At 39.6% G+C, this 22,910-nt stretch overlaps 1 protein-coding gene across 1 annotated transcript in view; it reads right to left on the reverse strand.

Annotated features, from left to right (window-relative positions):
* Positions 1-22,452: 22,452 nt before the first annotated feature.
* Positions 22,453-22,910, reverse strand: part of NIM1K (NIM1 serine/threonine protein kinase) — a 1,007,665-nt gene continuing 1,007,207 nt past the window's right edge. Inside the window, exon 6 of the mRNA XM_044074200.1 lies at positions 22,453-22,910. This exon is cut by the window's right edge and continues 805 nt beyond it. The gene's annotated coding sequence lies outside the window, so the exon portion shown is untranslated.

A 22,910-nucleotide genomic window follows, 5' to 3' on the forward strand; every position in this document is an offset into this window, starting at 1 on the left:
CTTCAGTCTGTTTGGAGAGAAGGATTAACCAAACCATGAAATAATTTGTGTTTATTACAAATTGACTGGTCTTTGACAAGGGCAGTAAACACAGACTTAGGAGAGGAACAGTGACGCAGCAGATAGCATTATTGCCTCATAGCAAGAGGTTCTCCAGTTAAATTCTTGGCTGGGGTACCTTCTGTGTGGAGTCTGTATGTCTTCCTTGTGTTCGTGTGGGTTTCCAACCACATTCCAAAGAAATGCAGTAGGTGAATTTGACGGGTCTACTTTATTTACGCAAAAGCTTAAAACAGCGAATGCATATGCATTGAACCATATGCATCGAAAGTGCGAACCATCGAAAACTGTAAACGGTGATCTCCGTAGGTGGAGATTTCCATTTACTTCAATGTAGTGTGATCTCAGAGTTCGTATATTTAAGTAGCACGGGGGTGGGGGGGTGCAGGGGGGCTTGCCCCCCTGCCTACAGCTGTTATGTCATGTTTGTTGTGTAGTTCCGTTTTTATTGTGTTCGATGGTTTCTTGGTTCGATGCACATGGTTCGATGCATATGCATTCGCTGTTTTAAGCTTTTGCATAAATAAAGTATACCCAAATTTGACACACTAAATTGGCCTCGGCCATAAGTGTGACTGTGTATGTGAGTGTGTGGCACAGAAGAACAACAGCGGAAGGACTAGCCACCCAGCTGTGTGAACCTTGACTCTAGTTGATTATTGCTCTTGAAGTGAGACCCCACCCCATATGCAAAAATGGAAAAGAGGTTGTGGATGGATAGAGTAAAAATTGCACAGACATGCATGTGTTTTGTTTTAGTTACATACAGTGTTTTTAATTATGAAGTTGTGTAGCTTGGATGAAAAATAGCATTGGTGTTGTAACTATCATCAATGGATGAAATCATAATACTTGGATAAAGAGCTCAACTCTGATTAATCATTACATCTTCCAGTTGTTGGTTTGACACTTTTTATTTTATTAACTCATTATATCCCAGTGACACCTCCGGGTGCATCTGCAGTTACCTCCTACTGACGCCTTTAGGAGTCACATATTGTTTGTTCATATTTGCATCAGTAATTCCAAAACCATGCTATATGTACAAGGTTTTGAAAGATTTCATCTTAAAGATTACACAATGGCAAAGTAAACTGCGCTAATATCTGACCTCTGTCTAGTGCAAGTAAATAGATATTAACTGTTTTTATAATATTAATTTATGTAGATATAATTTTCACATTTCTGTAAATATCTCAACAACTAAGTAACACAGACAGAACTTAGACTTGCGTGAAAGCTCTCAGCTAGATGAATAAAATGCTGCTGACAGTATGTGTGTAATTTAACTAGTTGCTGAGATATTGTTTGTTTACAAAATATCATAAACATAATAGTTACTGTGTTAACTGTGACTTATAAAATTTGGTTTATGACCTAGAACCTAAAGAATACTACCACTATAAAAACAGTTTCTGCTGAAGAGTGTGCCATTCATGCTTACTGTATAATCCCTATGGTTCCAGAGATATGAACATTTGTTTGAAATGTGAGGACATAATTTGATTCTGTCAAAAGGTTTAAGCCTTACCCCTTGGAAGTTACAGTACAAACGTCTTGATCGCCCTTGGAGTGAATGAATTAAGCTTTAACTTTTTATTTACTGACACCTTTGATTCTGTTGACACAGTGGTGCTACTTTACTGTTCTGCTGACAAAAAGCTGTGTGACCACTATGATATAGCATGGAAATCCTAGATGGTTCCACAGCACAGAGAGATGGAGGCCTGTCAATGCCCTAAACTACATGGATTCAGTTGGTGGCCCAGAGTCTCTAAGAATCCACCAGTGATATATGGGTGAGAGTAGCAAAGGCTGGCTCATCCATCCTGGGGGGAAAGCTGGTAAAAGTCCTGCTGTAGTGGTGCCATCTGACAGAATGTCCAGTACTGAGCTCCAATGTAGATGGACTCTGGGGTGCAAGCATGGCAAGCTAATGAAATGTACTGCAGCTATGCAGTGTAAATGTGTGGAAGCTTATACTCCTAGCAGCTAAGCAGAGCCAGGAACTACAATGTGCCTACTAAGCCAGAGAGGGAAGGCTGTTAGGGCATTGAAAATCTTCTAACCTCCAAAGAATGATCCTGCTGTTCCTGGGTTTTGTTTCTGCCTCCCTTCTGGAATGCATTGATGTTAGCTGTAAGCAGGAAATCTGGAGATATTGTTTGATACACACACACACACACACACACACACATATATATATATATATATATATATATATATATATATATATATGGTTCTACCTCACATAAACGAAACCCCAAAACACCGACAACGCAATCACCGAAACCACATAACCGACAGTACAAAAACACGAAATCCCACATGCCCGACAACGAAATAACCGACAGTACACAAACACGAAACCTCATACACTGCACATACCACAATCAACAAACAAAACACATTCCCCGTCCAAAAGCCACATATACAACACAAGCACACCAAAATCCCTACAAACCCACACTAAACCTCACATACACAACTACCTACAACCCTAACCCAAACCCTAACCCTAAGGTCCGTCACTACCGCACACTTACCTGGCCCGCTCCCTAACCCTAACTCACTTATCCCGCCCCTAACCCAAACACAATCACTACCGCACACTTACCTGACCCGCTCCCTAACCCTAACTCACTTATCCCGCCCCTAACCCAAACACAATCACTACCGCACTTACCTGACCCGCTCCCTAACCCTAACTCACTTAACCCACCCCTATCCCCACAGACCGTCAATATCCACACTTACCTTACTCGCACCCTAACGTCCGTCACTACCGCATACTTACACAGCCTTTTCCCATGTCGGCATCCTCAGCGTCGGTGCTTTCATCCGTCGGGTCGGTCTTCTGCACTGTCGATCTTCTGGGTCCTGTCGCGTCGGTCTTCTGAGCTGTCGATCTTCTGGGGCTCGCGATTTCCGTGTCGATGTTCCGGCGTGTCGTTTAAGTGAGGTAGAACCATATATATATATAGTGAGAGTGATGGATGAGAGAAAATGCAACTATTTTAAAAGAGCTTCTTTCACCTGCCTATTGACTTAGTTTTTACAAGAATGTAAATTTGGACAATGCATGGATTACAGACGGCTCTGTCCATGGGTAAAAAGGTTTACCAATCAAACTGGTGGGTTTTTGGTATCTTTCTATGTTTTAAGCATAATCAAATTCAATATGAAGCCAATCCAGTAAATAAGATGCAAAAATATGTTTTATTCTAGTACCATGCAACACTGTCACAGCAAAAGCTATATGTTAGTACTAATGAAAGGAGTACTGAAGATTGCAAGACATTACTCTTAGTGTTACATAAATCTCTTTTACAACATGCATATAAGTTATATCTCATATAAACCATCACATTTAAGGCAATTCAATGTGAACAATCACAATGTAATTAACATATTTCACAAGAAGCCACCACTTATCTTGTCTTTTTTAATGAAGGCAATGCTTATCTTAATGAAATACAAAAGAGCCAGTAGTATACATTGCTCACATCAACATGCCAAGAACATATTTAATAAAGATAATGTATTTTTTTTTCAGCAAATGAGATGGAAAATGTTAAAATTATCTTTAAAAAAAGTTGCTATCATGGTCAGTATTGATGAAAATGGATTGTCTGCTTTCTTAAAAATCAGTCTGTGGGTGGTAGACTATAACTCATCAAAAGACAATTCATTGAATAACAGAAGGCCAAAGGAAGCTGACTGAAAGGCACTTTGACTTAGAAACAGGCTGTGGTTAAAGCCACCTGCAGAACCAAACTTTATAAGAAACATTATGCTCATATAAAATCCATGGAGCCAATTACAATGGTCAATAAGTAACAATTCATCTAGTTTCCTTCAGCTTTTTGTAGTTTTCAGCAAACAGCAATGCCTTCTACTACAAAATCATAATTCTTATATTGGCAAAAGAAACAATGAAGGATCAGCTTAGAATTTTAGCTGAAGATAGTACAGTTGTGTAAGAACACTTCATAAGAATAGATGCCTGAGTACATCACTGTTGAAGTATTAATTACACAAGAGGAATTAGCCTGCCACGAATACCATACATTTGGCCAGAGGTTGCCAGGTGGTACAGGCATGAAAATCCATAGGGCTTTCTTGCCCAAGGTCAGAAAAAGGACAGGCAAAAGAGAGAGAAAGAAAGAGAGAGAAGAAAAAAAAAATGTATGGCACCTACAAGAAGGGGAATATAGAAGAAAGAAAAAAAAAACATATACAAAAGGAAGGGGAAAGGAGGAAGGGTCCCTATATAATAGTGATATACTCCAACATCTAATGTTATGCTAAGTTCTTGTGCAACAGTACTATGACCTTTATGGATTCCTAAAGCTTTTGTACAGTATCTGGGAGGTGGAAAAAGAGAAGTGGAATCCAAAACTTCTTGCAGGACTGAGCTGGAGAAACCATTCCTGGATTTGGAGAAGGTATCAATTTTACAGTGCCTTTTAGAGGTGTGAATGGGGGTCCAAGTGGCTTTTTCTAAAATGGATTTTGTGTCCAAATCCTACAAAAGGTCTCAGAAACAACTACTGGTCTGTTGGGAAGGGCTTTTACCTCTCCTGGAAGGAATTTCCCAGGGAAGGAATAATAAAAGGAAATGGCCAAGGAAATTCATCTGGAGATGGCTTGTTTCAAATCAAGGCAACTCAACTTCATATCCTGAAAGAAAATAAATGGTTGATCAGATTTTCTGGTAAGTTTAGTCTTGTCAGGATACAATTTGAGTTGCCTAAGGACATGTAAAGAATGTAAATTCTTTCACCTCTATTTTGAGAATTGGAGAAGAAAGCAAGCAAATTTGTAGACTGGCTAAAAAATATTTCATTGACAACACTGGGCATGAAAGAAAGATTAGTCCTAAGAGATACCCTATTCCTGTGGAAAGTTAAAAAATGTGATGACACCATAAGGCCCTGTAACTCTGACACCTGTTGAGGAAAGAACTATGCAGAAAACTACTCCAGGTATAACATTTTAGACTGGAAGAGTATGTTCACAAGGGGGAAGAGTCATCTTCTCCAATACATAATTCAGGTCCCAAGGAGGAATAGATTTTCCTTGCTGGCCTGATCTGTAGGACTCCTTTCAAAAACTGTTTGACCTCCAGAAGGTGGATCTAAAGGAATACATGTGGAGATGGCTAACAAATGTGCCTTAATGGAAGAATATGCCAGTCCTAAATTAAAGAACTCGCACAGATATGAAAGAAGAGTAGGGATACCATATGAAAAGCATCCTGTTTTTATTTTTTATTTTCTTTTGAGACAAAACAGAAAAATCTCTTCCATTTGAAAATATAAGCTTTTCTTCTAGCAGGTTATCTAGCCTCCATAATACCTGCAGCTTGTCCTCAGACAAATAATGTGCCTGAACAGAATCAAAATTCTATCAAAACTGTCAGGTTTAGTGTCTGCAAGTCTGGGTGAATGAGAGAGCCACTGTGTTATGTAAACAAGTCCATCCTATGGGATAACTTGTGGTGATTGCTTTTGGATAAGTGAAAAGGGGAGAACCAAAAATGTTTGGCTCAGAAAAAGGGTCACCGACAGCAACTTTGGGACATCCTTTTTAGTTATGAGTAGGATGCTGGGAATCCAAAGAAAAGCATAAAGGAATTTAACTTTTCATGAGACTGACATGGTGTCCATATTCCAAGCCTGGACATGGGTTTTTGGAACAAAAGAGTCTGAGATCTCCTGTTCAGACAGAAGGCAAATAGATCTATTTAGGGAGTTCCCCACTGATGAATACTCTGAAGGAAGACCTCTCTGTTCAGCATCCATGCTTTGGATCTGCTCAGAAAATCCACCTCTATATTCATCTAAGAAAGAGGTACAGAATGGTCATCTCCCAGGCTGTCATGGGAAGTGTACAGAGATGACAAGGTTTTGCCCCTTCTTGTTTGTTAACATTATAGTGGTGTTGCATGTGAGGATTCAGAGGAGTTCTGGAGACTAGAGGTGATGTAGAGACTAAAGGGCCAGAATCAAGGCTTTCATTTCTTTGATATTTATGCATAATTTATTGTCCTGACCAAACTTCCTGGACTTTTATGCTCACTGAACTTGCTCCCCAACCCACATCTGATGCATCTTGGGAAACCTCTTGCCAAAGGGAAAGAACTAGAAAAGGCACTCCTGGATTGACTGCTCTCTGACTGAAACACACACACAAAAAGATTTTTTATGAATCTTCCTCGTGGAGTCTGGCAAAAGGTATAATTTGAATGGTTAAAGTCATATACTAAGAATCTCAATATCTTTCTTGCTAAAGTCAACTCTAAAAGGAGGAGAGACTGGCAATAAGAGATTAGAAACTACATTTTGTCCAGAGGAAGAAATATCATTGACACAGTGTACAGATTGCAGCCTAGGAAATCCAGATCCTGAGATGGTAGGACAGACTTTTTCAAGTTTAGGGTGAAACCTAAGTGAAGAAAAAGATCCATAATGAATCTGAAAACCTGAAGAAGCTTGTCTCTTGAGAAAGCCTGGAGAGGATCATCTACGGAGAGGTAGATATGTATACCCTGGAGCCTGCTGAATGCTATTACAGGGGGTAGACATTTGGTAAATACTCCTGGAGTTGTTGAAAGACCAAACTACAAAGCAAATAATTGAAAATGAAATTGTAAGGCACAATCATAAGCATTTTCTGTGATTTAGGTGAATAAGGATATGAAGACAGGCATCCATGAGGTTCAGGGTAACCAGGAAAGCATGAGGAAGGTTCACTGGTAAAAGAGTTTGCACAGACAGCATCTTGGATTTTGGAATAGTTAAGAAGGTGCTGAAGACTAATAATGCCAGAATGGGCTCCAGATCCCCTTCTTTCTCAAGGCCAAAACATTTCTTGAATAAAACAACTGTTTCTGTTGGAAGAAGGATACTAGTTCTATAGTTTCCTGATGGAACAAGGCATGCCAGGTGCTCTTGGTTTGAAAGCACTTGTGGTATATACCCAAATGGATAAAAGGAAAAAGCCAGGTTAGTGTGTAGCCTTTTTCTATGATGCTGAGGACCTCTGATCTGCAGCTGTAAGCTTCCATACAGGGAGAGAATGAGAAAAGTTCTTTGGTAGAGAAAGAGGGGATAGGATGACATGGGGGGTTGAAGGTAGTCGCAAACTGGTAGACTTGTCTTGAAACCACCCTCTGGACCTTTGAAGTCTGGCTTTGAATTGTTTTATAAAACATTTTACTCTTTTGATGTGGTTTCTGTTCTTTTTGAAAGAAGGAGTCAGCCTTGGAAAGATAATTCCTGTGGAATTTTGGAACAGGAGAAAAAAGATGTTTAAATAATTACATAATTTTACATTTCCTGCAGGCTTTTAAAGGTGTCAACATGAGGACCAAAGAGACTATTCCTAAACAGAGGAGCACCCAGTAGCTTGCACTTAGTATTTTCAAGTAAAGAATGAAGCCTCAACAAATAGTTTGTCCTTTAAACAGACACAGTAGCCATAGTTCTGGAAGATGCATTTGCAGCATCATAGTTGCATTTGAAAGACTGTCTAGCTACTTGTTAGGGGAAGTGATCAAAGATAATAAGGAGGTTTTGCTATCTAACTCAAGCATATTTGAAAGTAGTTTATTCATGTCTCCTATAATAGATAAATGACATCTGATCACAAGAGTTTGGCAGTTTATGGCACTGAAAGAAAGTGTAGTTGAAGTGTATACCTTCTTTCCATACCTATACATACCACTATCATTAGGCTAGGCATTAGAAGATGAAAGCAACTTGATGGATTTGTCAAATTGTATAGAAATCACTGCTGGATCAGGACTTTTGTAAAGGAATTTATGAATGTCTGGAAACTTGTAAAATCTGTCTGGTTTCTTAAGTGCTGGAGGGTGCAACTGAGTTCAAGGATGTTGTGCAACTGTATTCTGTAAAACCTAGAGGTAAAGCAGAAGATTTGGGGATTTTTAGTATGTTTTTTGTACATCAGACACCTGCTTACCTTCCCACTGAAAGTGCTGCTTCATCTTAAAAACAGTACCTCCAAAGGAAAGCTCCTCTAAAAGAGAGTCTGGATATGTACCATCTTCATCCTCTGAGTCAAACCCAACAGGTAAATGGATCTGAGAACAGCAGGCAGGAGAATCTACCTTTGATTCTGAATAATCTTCTTCAGAAAAAGAGTCTATTTCCCTTATGAAGTGAGAAAGAAGAAGAGAAGAAGAAGTAGTAGTAGAGAAGAATCTATGAGGCTTTAGGGACATGATTGCCTTAAGAAGCCCCTGAAAAAAATCATACCAATCCTTATAAAGGATCTCTAAGCACAGAAGGAGCAGATGACAAAGAATGTTTGGTCTTTTGCTTCTTTTTCTTGGGAGCATCAGTCTGAACACAACAGGGAGAATCCAACCCCTGATGTACCTCAACAGGTTTACCTAGAACTTCTTCTCAGACCAAAATCTAAGGTACGGTCTTGAGTCCTTCAGATACAATAAGCAGTGATTCTGATCAGTTGAGCAGGATGTTCCAAGATGCTGCTCTTTATCAGCCTCTAAAGGGGTTGAAACAATGGATAACACCAGGCAGTCTGAGGGCTCAACAAGCACCGCACCAGAGACATCTGGGTCCAACTAGAAAATAGAAGCTTCAGGCTTCATCTGTTTAAGCTTCCTTCTCGGCTGCCGAGGAAATCCCTTGACATCATCATGAGGATGGGCATGCAATAGAGATTATTAAGATGTCTCTCTACCTCCACAGCAGCTCAGTGTCTCCACTCTATTCCCCTTCTTAAACAAGGCCCCTCACATGTCCCCAGCCTCCACCAGGGATTCTTATACGAAGAAATGCCCTTGGAGCCACCATTCCCCCTGGGATGGCATTGTTCATTCCTCCCTGCTGCTCCATCAGCCACCCAAGCCATTAATCAAACCTAGGTCAACTGGGCTGTAGTCAGGGCTTTTTCCATCTATGCCACTGGATTGGCATAGTTTTCTAAGTATATTTTGAGGGAAGATAAACGACTCAAAGTTTTAGGCACAAATAGCTGACAAATGGAGCACTTCTGTAGTTGTAACTGAGTCCTAAGCAAAATAATTGAGCACTCCACGTAGTTGTAATAGGGTCCTAAGCAAAATAAACATTTAGTTTGGCTCTCTTTATAAGGTATCGTTCTCCTACAATCCCACTTACCCTACCTATCTGACATGAAAAAAAAAAAAAAATTAGTTAAGAAATGAAGGAAAGAGTAAGCTTCCCTAACAGGGATGACTACCTGCCTACTCACAATGGAAACTGGTACAGGCCATATGGCTGACAAATCCAAGTAAAAATTAAGTCTCACTGTTAGTGCTGTTGGCAAGAAAGGTATGAGGATTTTTGCACCTGTACGTTCCATATTTACTACTTCACAATCTTGAACTTGGGACATACGTTGGAAGTATGATGTGAGAGGAAGGCACCCAAGTTTTGGTATGTTGGTCAGATTTACAGTATTCTTAACAAGATACTTCCCATATGTAATTAATATCGCAAAAGTGATTAATGAAGGACATCTATGGATATATAACCTTCAGCTAAAATTAAACACAGGACTAAAGAAAAAAAGCAGCAGTATATAATTCATGGATCTTTTGGACTGCTTATGGAATCAGGGAAATGTCTAGAGAAACATACAAAACTGTATTTTACACCACTCTACATGGACCTATGAAAAAACATATTTTTATTATAAAGAATATTTGTTTAAATAATATGATAACAACATGTGCCAAGGGCTACCATCAGCAATTTGGGTGGCTATTTCCACATCTTTCCCAGCAAGGGCTCTCCAGGTCATGATGGGTCTCCACTCTTCAGCAGAGAGTCTGTTGTTAGAGCAGGGGCATGTGCCAGCTGGGAACCACCATTCTTCTTCTCCCAAGATGGAAGTGCCCATCCTCCTTATCTGTATCAAGTGCCTGAGCAGACAGTTGAATTCCGGTCACCTGGGCTGTAATCAGGGCTTTATCCCTTTTCATCACTGGCACAGGCAGATAAAGAATAGCTTTTGATATCACCTGCACTCAAGTGGCACAAACAGATGAAACCCAAAAGATAAGATCCTTCTTTTATACATATTTCCTTAAGCATAAATAATTGAGCTGTGATTGAAACTGGAAAGCTTTCTTCACATAACATGCTCTTTATAGATACAGTTAAATTCTATACTTCAAAATATTTTAGGATTATACATTATGATAAGTATGTGATACTGTGGTCACAGTTCAACAGCAGTAAATAAATAACTTCTGAAAATTTACCAGTGTAAGTGTGCCATAAAGAAGGTACTATACAGCTTATTCAAGACTTTGAACTACAAACTTCTAGTAAACTTCATGAACTACATCCTGTTAACATAAAAAACACAGTAGCTGATTCAAGACTTAACCCTGCAATTTAGGTAATCTTTTATTGAATTTCTTTGTTGTAACCTTATTTACTTTGAACATACTTCACCACTTTATCTGTAGAGTTAAGAGATGGGACCACTATGCCTTTATCAGTACGCCAAATCTGCTGCAGACATCAGTAAAACTATGGTAAATGCTCTGTTCACAAAGTATGTCTAATTAAAGCACTTAGACTGTACGCAGAGCACTAGTGGCACTACAAGTGCACATTACATGATGGCCCAATTTTCAAAGTGTACATGTGGTATTACACTCACTAAGCATCGCATAACTACACTGCTCTCTCAGTTTGTCCATACCCTCATATAACTGTGGGCTTATTGCTTATTTCCATAATGCACTCTTCCACTTCAAATGTTCAAATCATCATAGGTTAAATCCAATACCACTTCCTTGCAAGCTATAGGTCCCCCTCTATGACCCAGGAAACCCATACCATTTATTTAAACTTATTAGAAACACTAACCATCCGACCCAATACCATATTCATGTGTGACTTAAATTACCCCACTATTAACTGGGAATCCTTTTCAACATCAATCGTACATGCACAGAGATTCCTGGATTTTGTAACCACAAACTCCCTGGACCAGACAGTCAATAGACCAACCAGGGCTGCAACCATACTGGATCTTATCCTCACTAATATGGGAGAGTGCTGCACACCCCCTACTGTAATGACTTCCCTGGCAAGGTCAAACCACAAAATGGTCTTCTTTGAAATAAAAACAAAACCTGGACCCTCAGCTAAACCGGGAATATTCGGGAACTATTTGAAGGCTAATCTCCTGCTATTAAGTGAGAACCTGGCAAAATTTCAAGCCCCTATAAACCCTGAGAATGCTTCTGCGTATGCATAACTGTTCACAGAACCTTGTACAAGCATGTTAATAGCTGCATAGAGTCAGCTGTACCCACTAGGAAGAAGTACAGAACTAACTCAAAAACAAGCCACGCTGGTGGAATCACAAAATCAATCGGATGTATAACAGGAGGAAGAAAATCATGGCAAAAATTAGGAGGTACAGCGCCCAGCAGGATAAAAGCACTCTCATCGAACTAAACAAACAACTCAGAGGACAAATAAAGTCTGTCAAAGCCAAAATTGAGGTAAGTTTGGCCTCCCAGGCCAAGGACAACCACAAAGTATTCTTTAGCTATGTCCACAACCTCAAAGGCAATACACAATTGTGTGCAGAGCTCATTGTAAATGAAGCCACCTATACTGAGCCAGAAGATATAGCAAACCTCCTGGCTGATAAATTCAGCTCTGACTTTACTCACCCCCCCCCCCCCAACCTTCCTTCAGGAAATATCATCAACTATAACTCCCCCTACTATCACTAGGGAACAGGTCCTTAATGCTCTAAGACCAAGAACACTGCATCAATGGGCCTGGACAGTATCCCAGGATGCCTTCTAAATAGCATGAAACATGAACTATTAGGGCCTCAGGAATTACTATTTAACTGTAGCCTCCAAACAGGCTTCGTGCCTCATGAATGGAGAAAGGCAACAGTCATCCGTCTGCACAAAGGTGGGCCATCTACAGACCCTGGAATCTACAAACCCATAATTCTCACTAGTCTTGTATATAAAGCCATGGATAGACTTATCATGGAGATTATCAATAGAGATATAGTAAACCTCCAGACAATGGACCCAACCTTTTGTCAAGGGCACATCATGCCTACTCAACCTGGTGGACTACTCTGAGAAGGTCACCAAAGCAATGGATGAGGCCTACCTTGACCTGGCCAAGGCATCTGACACAATACCCCACTCAGGAATTGTTGACAAACTCAAGAGGTTAGGTACAAGCCCGAATGTCACCCGGTGGATAGCCAATTGGCTCACAGACAGGACCCAGGAAGTTAGAATTGGGGAGTCCACCTCTACAAAAAGGCCAGTCACAAGTGGAGTCCCTCAGGGATCAGTCCTTGGACCACTCTTTTTGGCATTTACTTCTCAAAAGTCAAGGCCAATGTTAGTGGTCTCTGGCAGACTAAATTTGCAGATGACTGCAAATTAGGAGCGGTCATTGAATCTCATACTGACACAAATGTTCTCCAGGAGGGGCTGACACAGACAAACAACTGGTGTCAGCGGCATGGACTAAAACTAAATGCCAAGAAATGCATATCAGTATCCTTTGGGAAGTCATCCATCCCTGGTAACTATCATATTGACAACACATCCCTTAGATTTGACCCAGCAGTCAGGGACCTAGGGACACACATAGAAAGTAATCTAGCCTTTGGTCATCACGTTTCTACAGTGGTGAGGAAATCATTCTATGCTGAGCAACTTATAAACAACGGTATGGCATCTAAGTCCAAGGAAGTCACTGTTCCACTGTATTTGGCATTCATCAGACCTATCATTGAGTACAATGCCCCCTTTGGTATGTACCTGACCAGGCATATTTAACAACTGGAACATCCACAGAGGTTCCTCACTAAAAGAATACAGGGCATAAGTAATGTGTCCTATGCTGACCACCTCAAGGCCCTATCCCTGTATTCTGTTTCCTACAGACTTTTGATGGGAGATATATGCCTGGTATACAGGGCATTGTCAGACCTCACTCTAATAGACCTCCTGCATATCCACAAAACAAAGAGTACCGGAATTACCCATTCTAAAGACTTAAACTTGCCTGTGATATAAATAGGACCTGCTGGAGAGATAGGTATATATCCCAGAGACTACCCTGTCAATGGAACACGCTCCAATCCATGTGAAGCAGAGTTTCTCCCTAACCCAATTTAGGTGCAACTTGGACAACTGGATGGGAAACTGGAAATTCATCCCTGATTTGGCACCTATGTCTCTAATGCAAACAGGTGACCTGTAAATGGTTCATCTCCCAGGCCTATGCTTACACTTATCAAGGGTGTCATAACTTGTCAGAGATTAGGGATGCGTGGCTAGGCTTAAAAAGGTCCTTGTGGTTGTTAGCCTAGTAAACACCTATGAACTTAAGTCTCCAAACTGCCACATTTGGCAAACACGTTTTCACACTAAAGTGTTCTACTGAAGTTCTAAAGCAATAACCTCATTTATTTTGTTTATTTCATTTTTATAACTGGATTAATTCCACTGAGCCAAAGCATCATTTACAGGGTAGAAAGGAAAGGTTCTGTAATACAGACCTAGGAACAATTTATTGCAGCATCTAACCCAACCAACTAAAGCAGCATGTTTTGGGGATGTGACAAGAAACCACTGCATCCATATATCCATATAAAACTTGTGCAGACATCAGAAGGACATGCACACGCAACTCACTCAGCATCTGGAGGCTAAGACTGAACTATATTCTCTGAATCTGAGCGGTAGCAGGACTAACCACTGGGCTACCATGCCCCCCTCAAACCATGGCTGACAACGTAACATTCTAGCTTCATCCTTGATCCCTCATCAGACAAAAATTCAGATATTTTTTCATAAGAGTATTGTTTCACTGCAATCTGTGAGTCTCCAAATATCAATGACTAAAAATACATTAGTGTTCTCCCCAGAATCCTTTTGCCAAAATGAATTACAAAGTTTTTTTTTCAGTAAGCATTGCAGTTTCTGTTACAAAACAGCACTCTTTTTTTTTTTTACTCAAGAAGTCTGAGCAAAGCCAAAATAATGGGAGGATGACAAATATCCAAAATCAGAAACAATTTTTTAAACATTAGTCAATCTCAAGTCAAATGTCAACAAAACAACAGCATGTGCAGCAACATGCATTATGAATAGAATGCATGAATACTATTATTGTTATAATTTAAATATTATATATTATTGTTGCATTGTAATAATTCCATTACACTACGAAAGAAAGAAGTGTTTTCATTTCTTCATATGGTATTTAATTAATTTTAACAGCCTGTATCTGCTTTAACAAAGGTCTTTAAGTCTATATTAGTAATTCCAGTACATAGTTCCACTGCATTTTGCTGTTTAAGTGATTTAACTGTTGGCATTAAATGCTAGTTTCATGTACTTAGTGAATGTCAGTCTAGTTCAGAACTAGTGTTGGCAAGTTGGCATTAAGGTAGTTCCAGGCCAGTCATCTCAGAGCTAAGGGTCTAATATCTGTTGTCGCCTGCTCATTATAATTTGCCAACATAATTCTCTCCCCGTCTATTGGCTGTTGACAATAAGAATGTTAAGTATAATTTTGCAAAGTCTTTTCCCTTAAACTACTCACCAGACTAAAAGGTACTTGATAAAATTTCTTAATACCACTGCTTGCACTGATTTTAGTATTAAATTATTTATTTATTTATTTTTTAACTATAATTAGTTTACTAGTTCTTGCTGGTGGCAGAAGACTTCCAAGCTAGTTGTATTGTATTGAACTTTAAATACTCAGTAGCAAGTCCACCTAAACATTATCCTAAATCCGAACTCCAAGCAGTTAGTTACCTCTTCCCACAGAGTCATGCATATCAGTTACCTTGGACTAGCAATCTGTCCCACAACTTCTCTTGCCAGCATACCTCTCAACAGTCCAAAATTTTGCAGAATGTCCAGATTTTTACCTCATATTTTTGGTCTGTTTCTCATAAAATTGTGCTTTTCTGACAAATCACTGGCAAATCATTGAGGACTGAATTCAGAAAATAATGGCAGACATTTAAGTCTCCTTCAGAAAATTCATGCTAATGCTAAACCTATTATTCTATCAACTTTCTAAGCTTGTAAGAGCAACATTTAAAAAGTGTCCCTAATTTGGGGTCTTTGTAGCCCCATTACTTGTGGCTTTGTCCAGATTTCTCGCTGTAAGAGGCTGACTGCTATGCTTATCAGCCTGATTGAGATGGATATCTTAAGACAGTGTAAGAAGTGTCTCTGCTGTCTGATGATCATCTATTACTCAAAGAGCATAACACAATGTGTGAGAGTTGTATGTATACATATTATACTTGAAAGCAAAAATCTCACATGCAGTAAACTCAGACACCAAAATCGTCAGCAGTACACCACACATCACACCTCTCCAAGGCCATAATCCATCATATGCTGAGGTTCCACAGATTAACTTACTTAAAACTCAAAGACCTCCAATACACAACACAGGCACAAAGCATACTCAGCAAGTTAAGTCTACCACCTCACGTAGCACAAGGAGTCCCAATGTCACAGATGCTGAGCCCGTAAGGTAGGCAACGACCCAACCAAAACATTCTTGTTATAAGCGACTCTTCTATAAGACATACAGATGTGCCTCTTACTGGGCTGAGCAAGGAAAGAGTGATGGTTAGTTGTTTGTTGCTAGTATCTGTCATATCCATACTTCTTAACCTTTTAGTGTAAGACATCTGGACAAAGCCATAAATAATGGGGGGGGGCTCAAAAAAGGGACAATTTTAAAATATTGCTCTTATAAACTTATAAAGTTAACAGAGTAACAGGTATTATGGATTTTCTGAAAATTAAATGTCTGCCATTACTTTCAGACTTCAATCCTCAATGATTTGCTAAAAATTCAAAATTTTATGAGGAGCAGACCAAAAGTATGAAGCAAAAACTCTGGACATTCTTTGAAAATCTGGACAGTTGAGAGGTATGGTTAGATCATGCAGAAACTTAAGTCCTTGAACAAAAAATACCAGTATGACTCTGTTATAGTTCATGACGATGTCAATGATTTGAGGTGTACATCCCTGGACTGTATGAAGAGAGAAATGAAGGAGCTCTCACGCTGTGTGTCCAAGGCAGGTATGAGCCTATAACTGAGCAGCATTCTACTTTCTCCACAGATGGTGCAGTGATATGAGCAAAAAATAATTGACTTTAACAATTAGCATAGTTTTGATGTCATTCAAAGGGGGTTCAACATTTAACAGCCTGGGATGATATGATCGACAGACTATGCTGCTATGCCAGTGTTGGCCTGCATCTGTCCCCTCTAGGGTTTTGATTACTGGCAAAAACATTTTCCACCTCAACAGTGCCTTTTTTAGGCAATACCAACCAGATAAACCCAGCAAAATAACAAAACAAGCAAAGGAAAATATGAAGGTGTTATTGATCAATGCTAGTAGTCTAAGCAAAAAAACTCCACTGCCTACAAGCCCTTCTCACTCTGATGGACACTGACATCCGTGTAGTGACTGAGACATGGTTTAAAATAGCAGGCAGCACTCCAGATGTGTAGGGCTATAACTCCTTTCACATGCTTGGAGTATGTCCCGTGCAGGAGGGGAAAAAAGATGGAAGTATCTCAATCTACAATCAAAAGATACTCACATCGAGGCTGGAAAAGCAACAGTATTCTCTAGAGCTTTTTTATGTCCAAATAATGATCCGAAAGATCCCATACCATATATTAGTTAGCTAAAGAACACTGTCTATGACACAAGAAAGCCACAGTGCCTATCTGCAGGAAAGTACAGTTGTGTAAAATTCTCTTCACTGTTGCAGTATTCTTAACATTAGGAATCTCCTGCCCAGAGCACCCCGACATTCAGCCAGTATACCAAAGCCTATGATCTTGTATGTGCTGGCCTCCAACTGGGTCGTGGCACAGAAATCTGATGTAGATGTGTAATGGCCTACAGAGCTATTATCAGTTCCAAGAAGGATGTCTGGTGGAGGCTGGACAGCTAAAGAATCCGTCTGAGACTTCTTACTAGCGGGAGTATCATAGGATTAAAGCATTATGCCAGGTTACCCTAGACTAATTGTTTAAGCTGTTGGTTTTCAAGATAAATGGCCAGGGAAGCCAAACAGCTTCTGAGTGTCTTAGGCACAAACACCTTACAGATACTACAAGACTTATGACTGTGGGAAGTATCCAAACAAAAGAAACAGAGCTCATGACGATCCTTATGGGGAATCTACCTCCCACACTGACATTTTGTCTTCTTGTTTGACATGAACTCTAGGTAAGCAAAATAAATACAAAAGCAAAGAATAGAAACAAAAAAAAAAAAAAAAAAAAAACAACAGGTCACTTATCTGATAGCTATGTCTTCAGCACAGCAATAAGGCATTCAGATCAATGAGCAGTAATGGTGTTTGGATTGGTGGCAGAGAAGTTCCGAGTAACTGCATCTATACAACACTTTTATGCCCTACATTCTGTGTAGGAGCATACTTGTGACATGCACCACATACAAGATCATTAGGTTTTGGTATACTGGCCAAACATTGGGCTGCCCTGGGCAGGAGATTCCTAATGTTAAGAATATTGCAACAGTGATACAGAAGGACATCTAGAAATGTTAGATGACTGACTTTAATACTTGGCTTAGTTTCTGGTGTCATTCTAAAGGGGTGCAACATTTGTCAGCATGGAAGATGGCCGAAAGACAATGCTGCTTTGCCAGAGATGATCTGCATCTGTCCCCTCTAGGCTTTTGAATATTAGCTAAAACATCTTCCTCCCCCATACATACCAAACTAAAAGTACTTCCAGTATAGCAAATCAAACCAAGAAAATCTAAAGTGTTACTACTCAAAACTAGGAGTTAAAACAAAACTCCCTAAAAGCTCTCCTCCCTCTAGAACATTGTCATCTGTGCAGTCACTGAGACATGGTTTAAAGCCGCAGGCAGCACACCAGCAGTGCAAGACTAATGTCTTCCACACATTTAGACCAAGTACTACACAGACTGAGACTAAAGGCAGAGGTGTCTTAATTTACATCAAAAACAAATATACCTCAAGGCTAGTCAAACTGGATGAGGCAATTGAGCTTCTCCATGTTCAAATCACCATAGGAAAATTCCCATACCACTTCTTGGCAAGCTATTGGTGCCCTTCTATGACCCAGGAAACCCACAGCACATATTTAAGCTTATTGGAAACATTCACTATCCAACCCAATACTATATTCATGGGTGACTTTAATTGCCCCACTATTAACTGGGAATCATATACAACACAAACACGCACAGAGACTCCTTGATTTTGTAAACACAAACTCCCTGGATCAGACTGTCAATACACTGACAAGAGGAGCAAACGTACTGGATCTGGTTCTCACTAACATGGGAGAGTGCTGCACACCCCCTAGTGCAATGCATTCTCTGGTAAGGTCAGACCACAAAACCCAGAACCCTAGCTAACCCTAGAATGTTCCGGAACTACTCTAAGGCTAATGCCCTACTATAAGTGATAACCTGGCAAAATTTCAAGCCACCATAAACCCTGAAACATTGCTGTCTGTGCAGAACTGTTTACAAATACACTGTACAAGCATGTTAATAGTGGCATGCAGGCAGCTGTACCCACCAGGAAGACGTACAGAAGTAAGTCAAAAAATGAGCCACAATACACAATTGTATACAGAGCTCATTGTTAATGGAGCTACCTAAACTGACCCAAAAGATATAGCAAATCAACTGGCAGATAAATTCAGTTACAATTTTACCAAAATCTTCCTCTCAACCTCCTTTCAGGAAATACCATCAAATATAACTCTCCCTACTTTCACTAGGGAATAGGTCCTCAATGCTCCCTCTAAGGCGAAGAACACTGCATCGATGGGCCCAGACAATATCTAAAGTATGACTTTTAAATAGCCTGAAACATGACCTATTAGGCCCTCTAAAATATAATCACAGCTTCCAAACAGGCTTCATGTCTCACGAATGAAGAACAGTAGCAGTCATCCCTCTGCACAAAGGTGGGTCATCTACAGAGCCTGGAAACTATAGGCCCATAAGTCCCACTAGTCTCATATGCAAAGCCATGGAAATAATTATCATGGAACTGGTCAATAATGACAAAGGAAACCTTCAAACACTGGATCTAACCTAATTTGGTTTTGTCAAGGGCAGGTCATGCCTACTCAACCTGGTGGACTTCTTTGAGAAAGTCACCAAAACAATGGAAGGGCAAAATGGTTCATACTGCTTACCTTGACCTAGCTAAGGCATTAGACACAAAACACCACCTAGGCATTGTTGATAAACTCAAGAGGCTAGGTATAAACCCTTATGTCACCCCGAAGGCTTACAGACAGACCCAGAAATATAGAATTGGGGAGTCCACCTCTAAAAGGAGGACAATCATAATCAGAGTCCCTTAGTGATCAATCCTGCGACTGCTCCTTTTTGGCATTTACTTCTTTGAAGTCAAGGACAATGTCAAGGGCCTATGGTTGATCAAATCTGAAGATGATGCAAATTAGGAGATGTCATAGAATCCCCCACCAACACTAATGTTCTTCAAAAAGAGCTGACAGACAATTTGTGATAGAGCCATGGACTAAACTAAATGCCAAGAAATCCATAACAGTATCCTTCAGGAAGTCATCTACCCCTGGTAACTATCATACTGACAACACACCCCTAAGAGTCAATCCAGTAGTCAGGGACTTTGGGACACAGAAACATTAATCTAGCCTTGGTCAGCACGTATCTACAGTAGTAAGGAAATCCTTCTATGCTGTACAACTTATAAACAAAGGTATTGCATCTAGGTCCAAGGAGATCATTGTTCCACTGTATTTGCCATTCATCAGACTTATCATCGAGTACAATGGCCCCTTTGTTATGTATCTAACCAGGCATATTTAACAAATGGAACATCCACACAGGATCTTCACTAAATTACAGAGCTTAACTAACATGTCATTTGCAGACCACCTCAAAGCCCTGTCCCTGTGTTCTGTCTCCTACAGGCTGTTGAGAAGAAATATATGCCTTTCATACAAGGCATTGTCAGACCCCACCCTGATGGACCTCCTTCATAACCGCAAAACAAATAGTACCAGAATTACCCATTTTGAACAAATGAACATTGCCTGTGATACAAAGTGGATTTGCAGGAGAGACAGATATGTATGCCAGAGACTACAACTTCTCTGGAATAGGCTCCCCATCCATGTGAAGCACAGTTCCACCCTAACCCAATTCTGTAACTTGGACAACTGGACAGAGAACAAAAAATTCATCCTTGGTTTAGCACCTATGTCTCTAATGGACAGAGTCAACCTGTAAATGGTTAATTTCCCAGGCCCCTGCTTGTAAATGTTTCATCTCCCAAGTCCCGACTTATCAAGGGTACCAGAACTTGTCAGAGATTTGGATGTATGGCTAGACTTAAAAAGGCCCTAGTGGTTGTTAGCCTAATACACACCTATGAACCTACAGAATCACTCAGTATCAAACCCAGAACCATTTTCCTAAGTGATCTAAACTATCCAGTTATAAATTGGGAAACCTATACTGCAACTAGTGCACAAGCACAGAGATTCCTGGACTTTGTCAATACAAATGTCATGGAAGAATTAGTCAGAGTACCGACTAGGGGAAATAACATTTTGGATCTTGTCTTTGCTAATATGAGATCTTGCACAGTCCCTTGCATACCTTCATCACTTGTTAGCTCTAACTATAAAGCAGTCTCCTTAGAAATAAGATTTAAACCAGAAATTCCTTCCACCCAAGGTACCTTTAGAAATTTTTTATGACAAACCACCTACTCTTAAGTGACATTGGCAAGCTTCAAATCCCCACCAAACCCGGTTAATTCCAAGGGATATGCAGAAGCATACACCACAACACTATAACAGCATTTAAACAGCTGCATAGATGCAGCTGAACCCCATAGCAGTAAGCGTAGGACATACCCAGAAGCAAAGCCACATGGTGGCACCATAATATCGACAAACTTTATAATAAAATTAAAATAATTTTGACCAAAAGTAAGAAGAGTAACTCCCAGAATATTACAGCCTTTGTCACTGAAATAAACAAACAACTCAGGAGCTTAATAAAATCCACCAAAGCCAAGTCTGACGCTAAAATATCTACTCAAGCCAAAGACAATCACATGACATTTTTAGTTATATTTGTAATCTCAAAAGCACAATGCAATAATGCACTGAGATGACTGTGTAATAATGATGTAGCGAACCTACTGGCTGATAAATACTCTCCTTTCTATCTGTCATTCAAGATATAGCTGGCAATGTCTGGCCTCCAGCTATCACACATGACCAAGTCCTAAAAGTGTTATCAAAAGCTAAAATGCTACATCATTGGGTCCTGACAACATCCCTGGATGCATCTTAAATAACACAAAGCAAAATGTAACTGTACCCCTGATAACACTGTTCAATCTCAGCCTCCATACAAGTTTTGTATCAAGTGAATGGAGAACAGCTACAGTCATTCCCCTTGCATAAGAAAAGACCTTCCACAAACCCATAAGTCTGACCAGCCTCATATGTAATGCCATGGAAATCCTTATTATGGAAATAAGAAATCAGGACATAGGGAAACTCCAAACACTAGACCACCCCCCTCAGTTTGAATTTGTCAAGGGCAGGTCATGCTTACTCAACCTGGTTGATGTTTTTGAAAAGGGCACCAGAGCAATGGATGAAGGCAAAATGGTACATCCAGACATCACCTTTATGCCCCTAAGCTACGCAAGGAGCATACGTGGGATGTACGGCGTACCTTAAAGCAATCTAAAAGCTTTGGTATACTGGCTGGACGTTGTGTCGTCCTCTGCAAAACAATAATTTTCTTTTTTGCTTGTGACATCTAAAGGTTTTAGATATTCACACATTGATTAATACACAGCTTTTCACAGTTGATCTGAATCAACCCCAGGGAAATTGCAAATTCATCTGTTCTTCCTTATTTGACAGACTAGTGCCTCCCAGCTAATAAACCAAAACGCCTCCATTACATAAACTGAAACTCAGTAATTGGGAAGAAAATTGGATCAAAATGTCCAATGTGCAATTAATGTCTACATTTTACACAATAACGTCAATATTTTAGTGTACATGGCCAATAAGTTTGTTACCTTATGTCCTACATATTCATCTTTCAAGTTATTATTTTAAAAATACATAGTAAAATAAGTGGAAGTGCCTAATTAAGACAGACTGATGAAATTACTGGCCATATTCAGTAAAATACACATCAATGTATATACCTTTAACCACTTCTGTAGTAATACAGATATGTGGCACAGTTTATGAGGTAAAATAGGTTCATGACAGTTTTGCATCTACACATACACAGCAATCTATTTTTTCACAGTTAAAAACATCCTTTTTGGCCCTTGAAGTGTATTACCAAACACATTTACTCTTTGCAAGTTTAATTGTAAAGGTCAAAGTTAACCACAGTTCTTAGCTGTTAACAGGAAAAACTACATATAAAGTTCAATCCATTCATGTGATGCTCTAACTTGTACTTGAAAAGGAAATGTAAAAATAGTTTACCTTTCATTATCAGAAAAAAATGAATTCATAACTATATACCCATACAATTGAAAATTAGTCTCTTTTGAGTAGTAAAAGTAAAAACTATTTTCTTCTGAGCAGAAAACAATATTTTTTCAGGAACTGTAAACTAACCCTTACAGTGCATTGGGCAATTAAAAAGGCAATAATTTAAAAATAAAATACTAGTAAAATACAATAAAACATACCATTGTGCAA

Source organism: Protopterus annectens, chromosome 1.part1 (genome assembly GCF_019279795.1).
Source record: "Protopterus annectens isolate FY-2018-M chromosome 1.part1, PAN1.0, whole genome shotgun sequence".
NCBI classification, from domain to species: Eukaryota; Metazoa; Chordata; order Ceratodontiformes; family Protopteridae; genus Protopterus; species Protopterus annectens.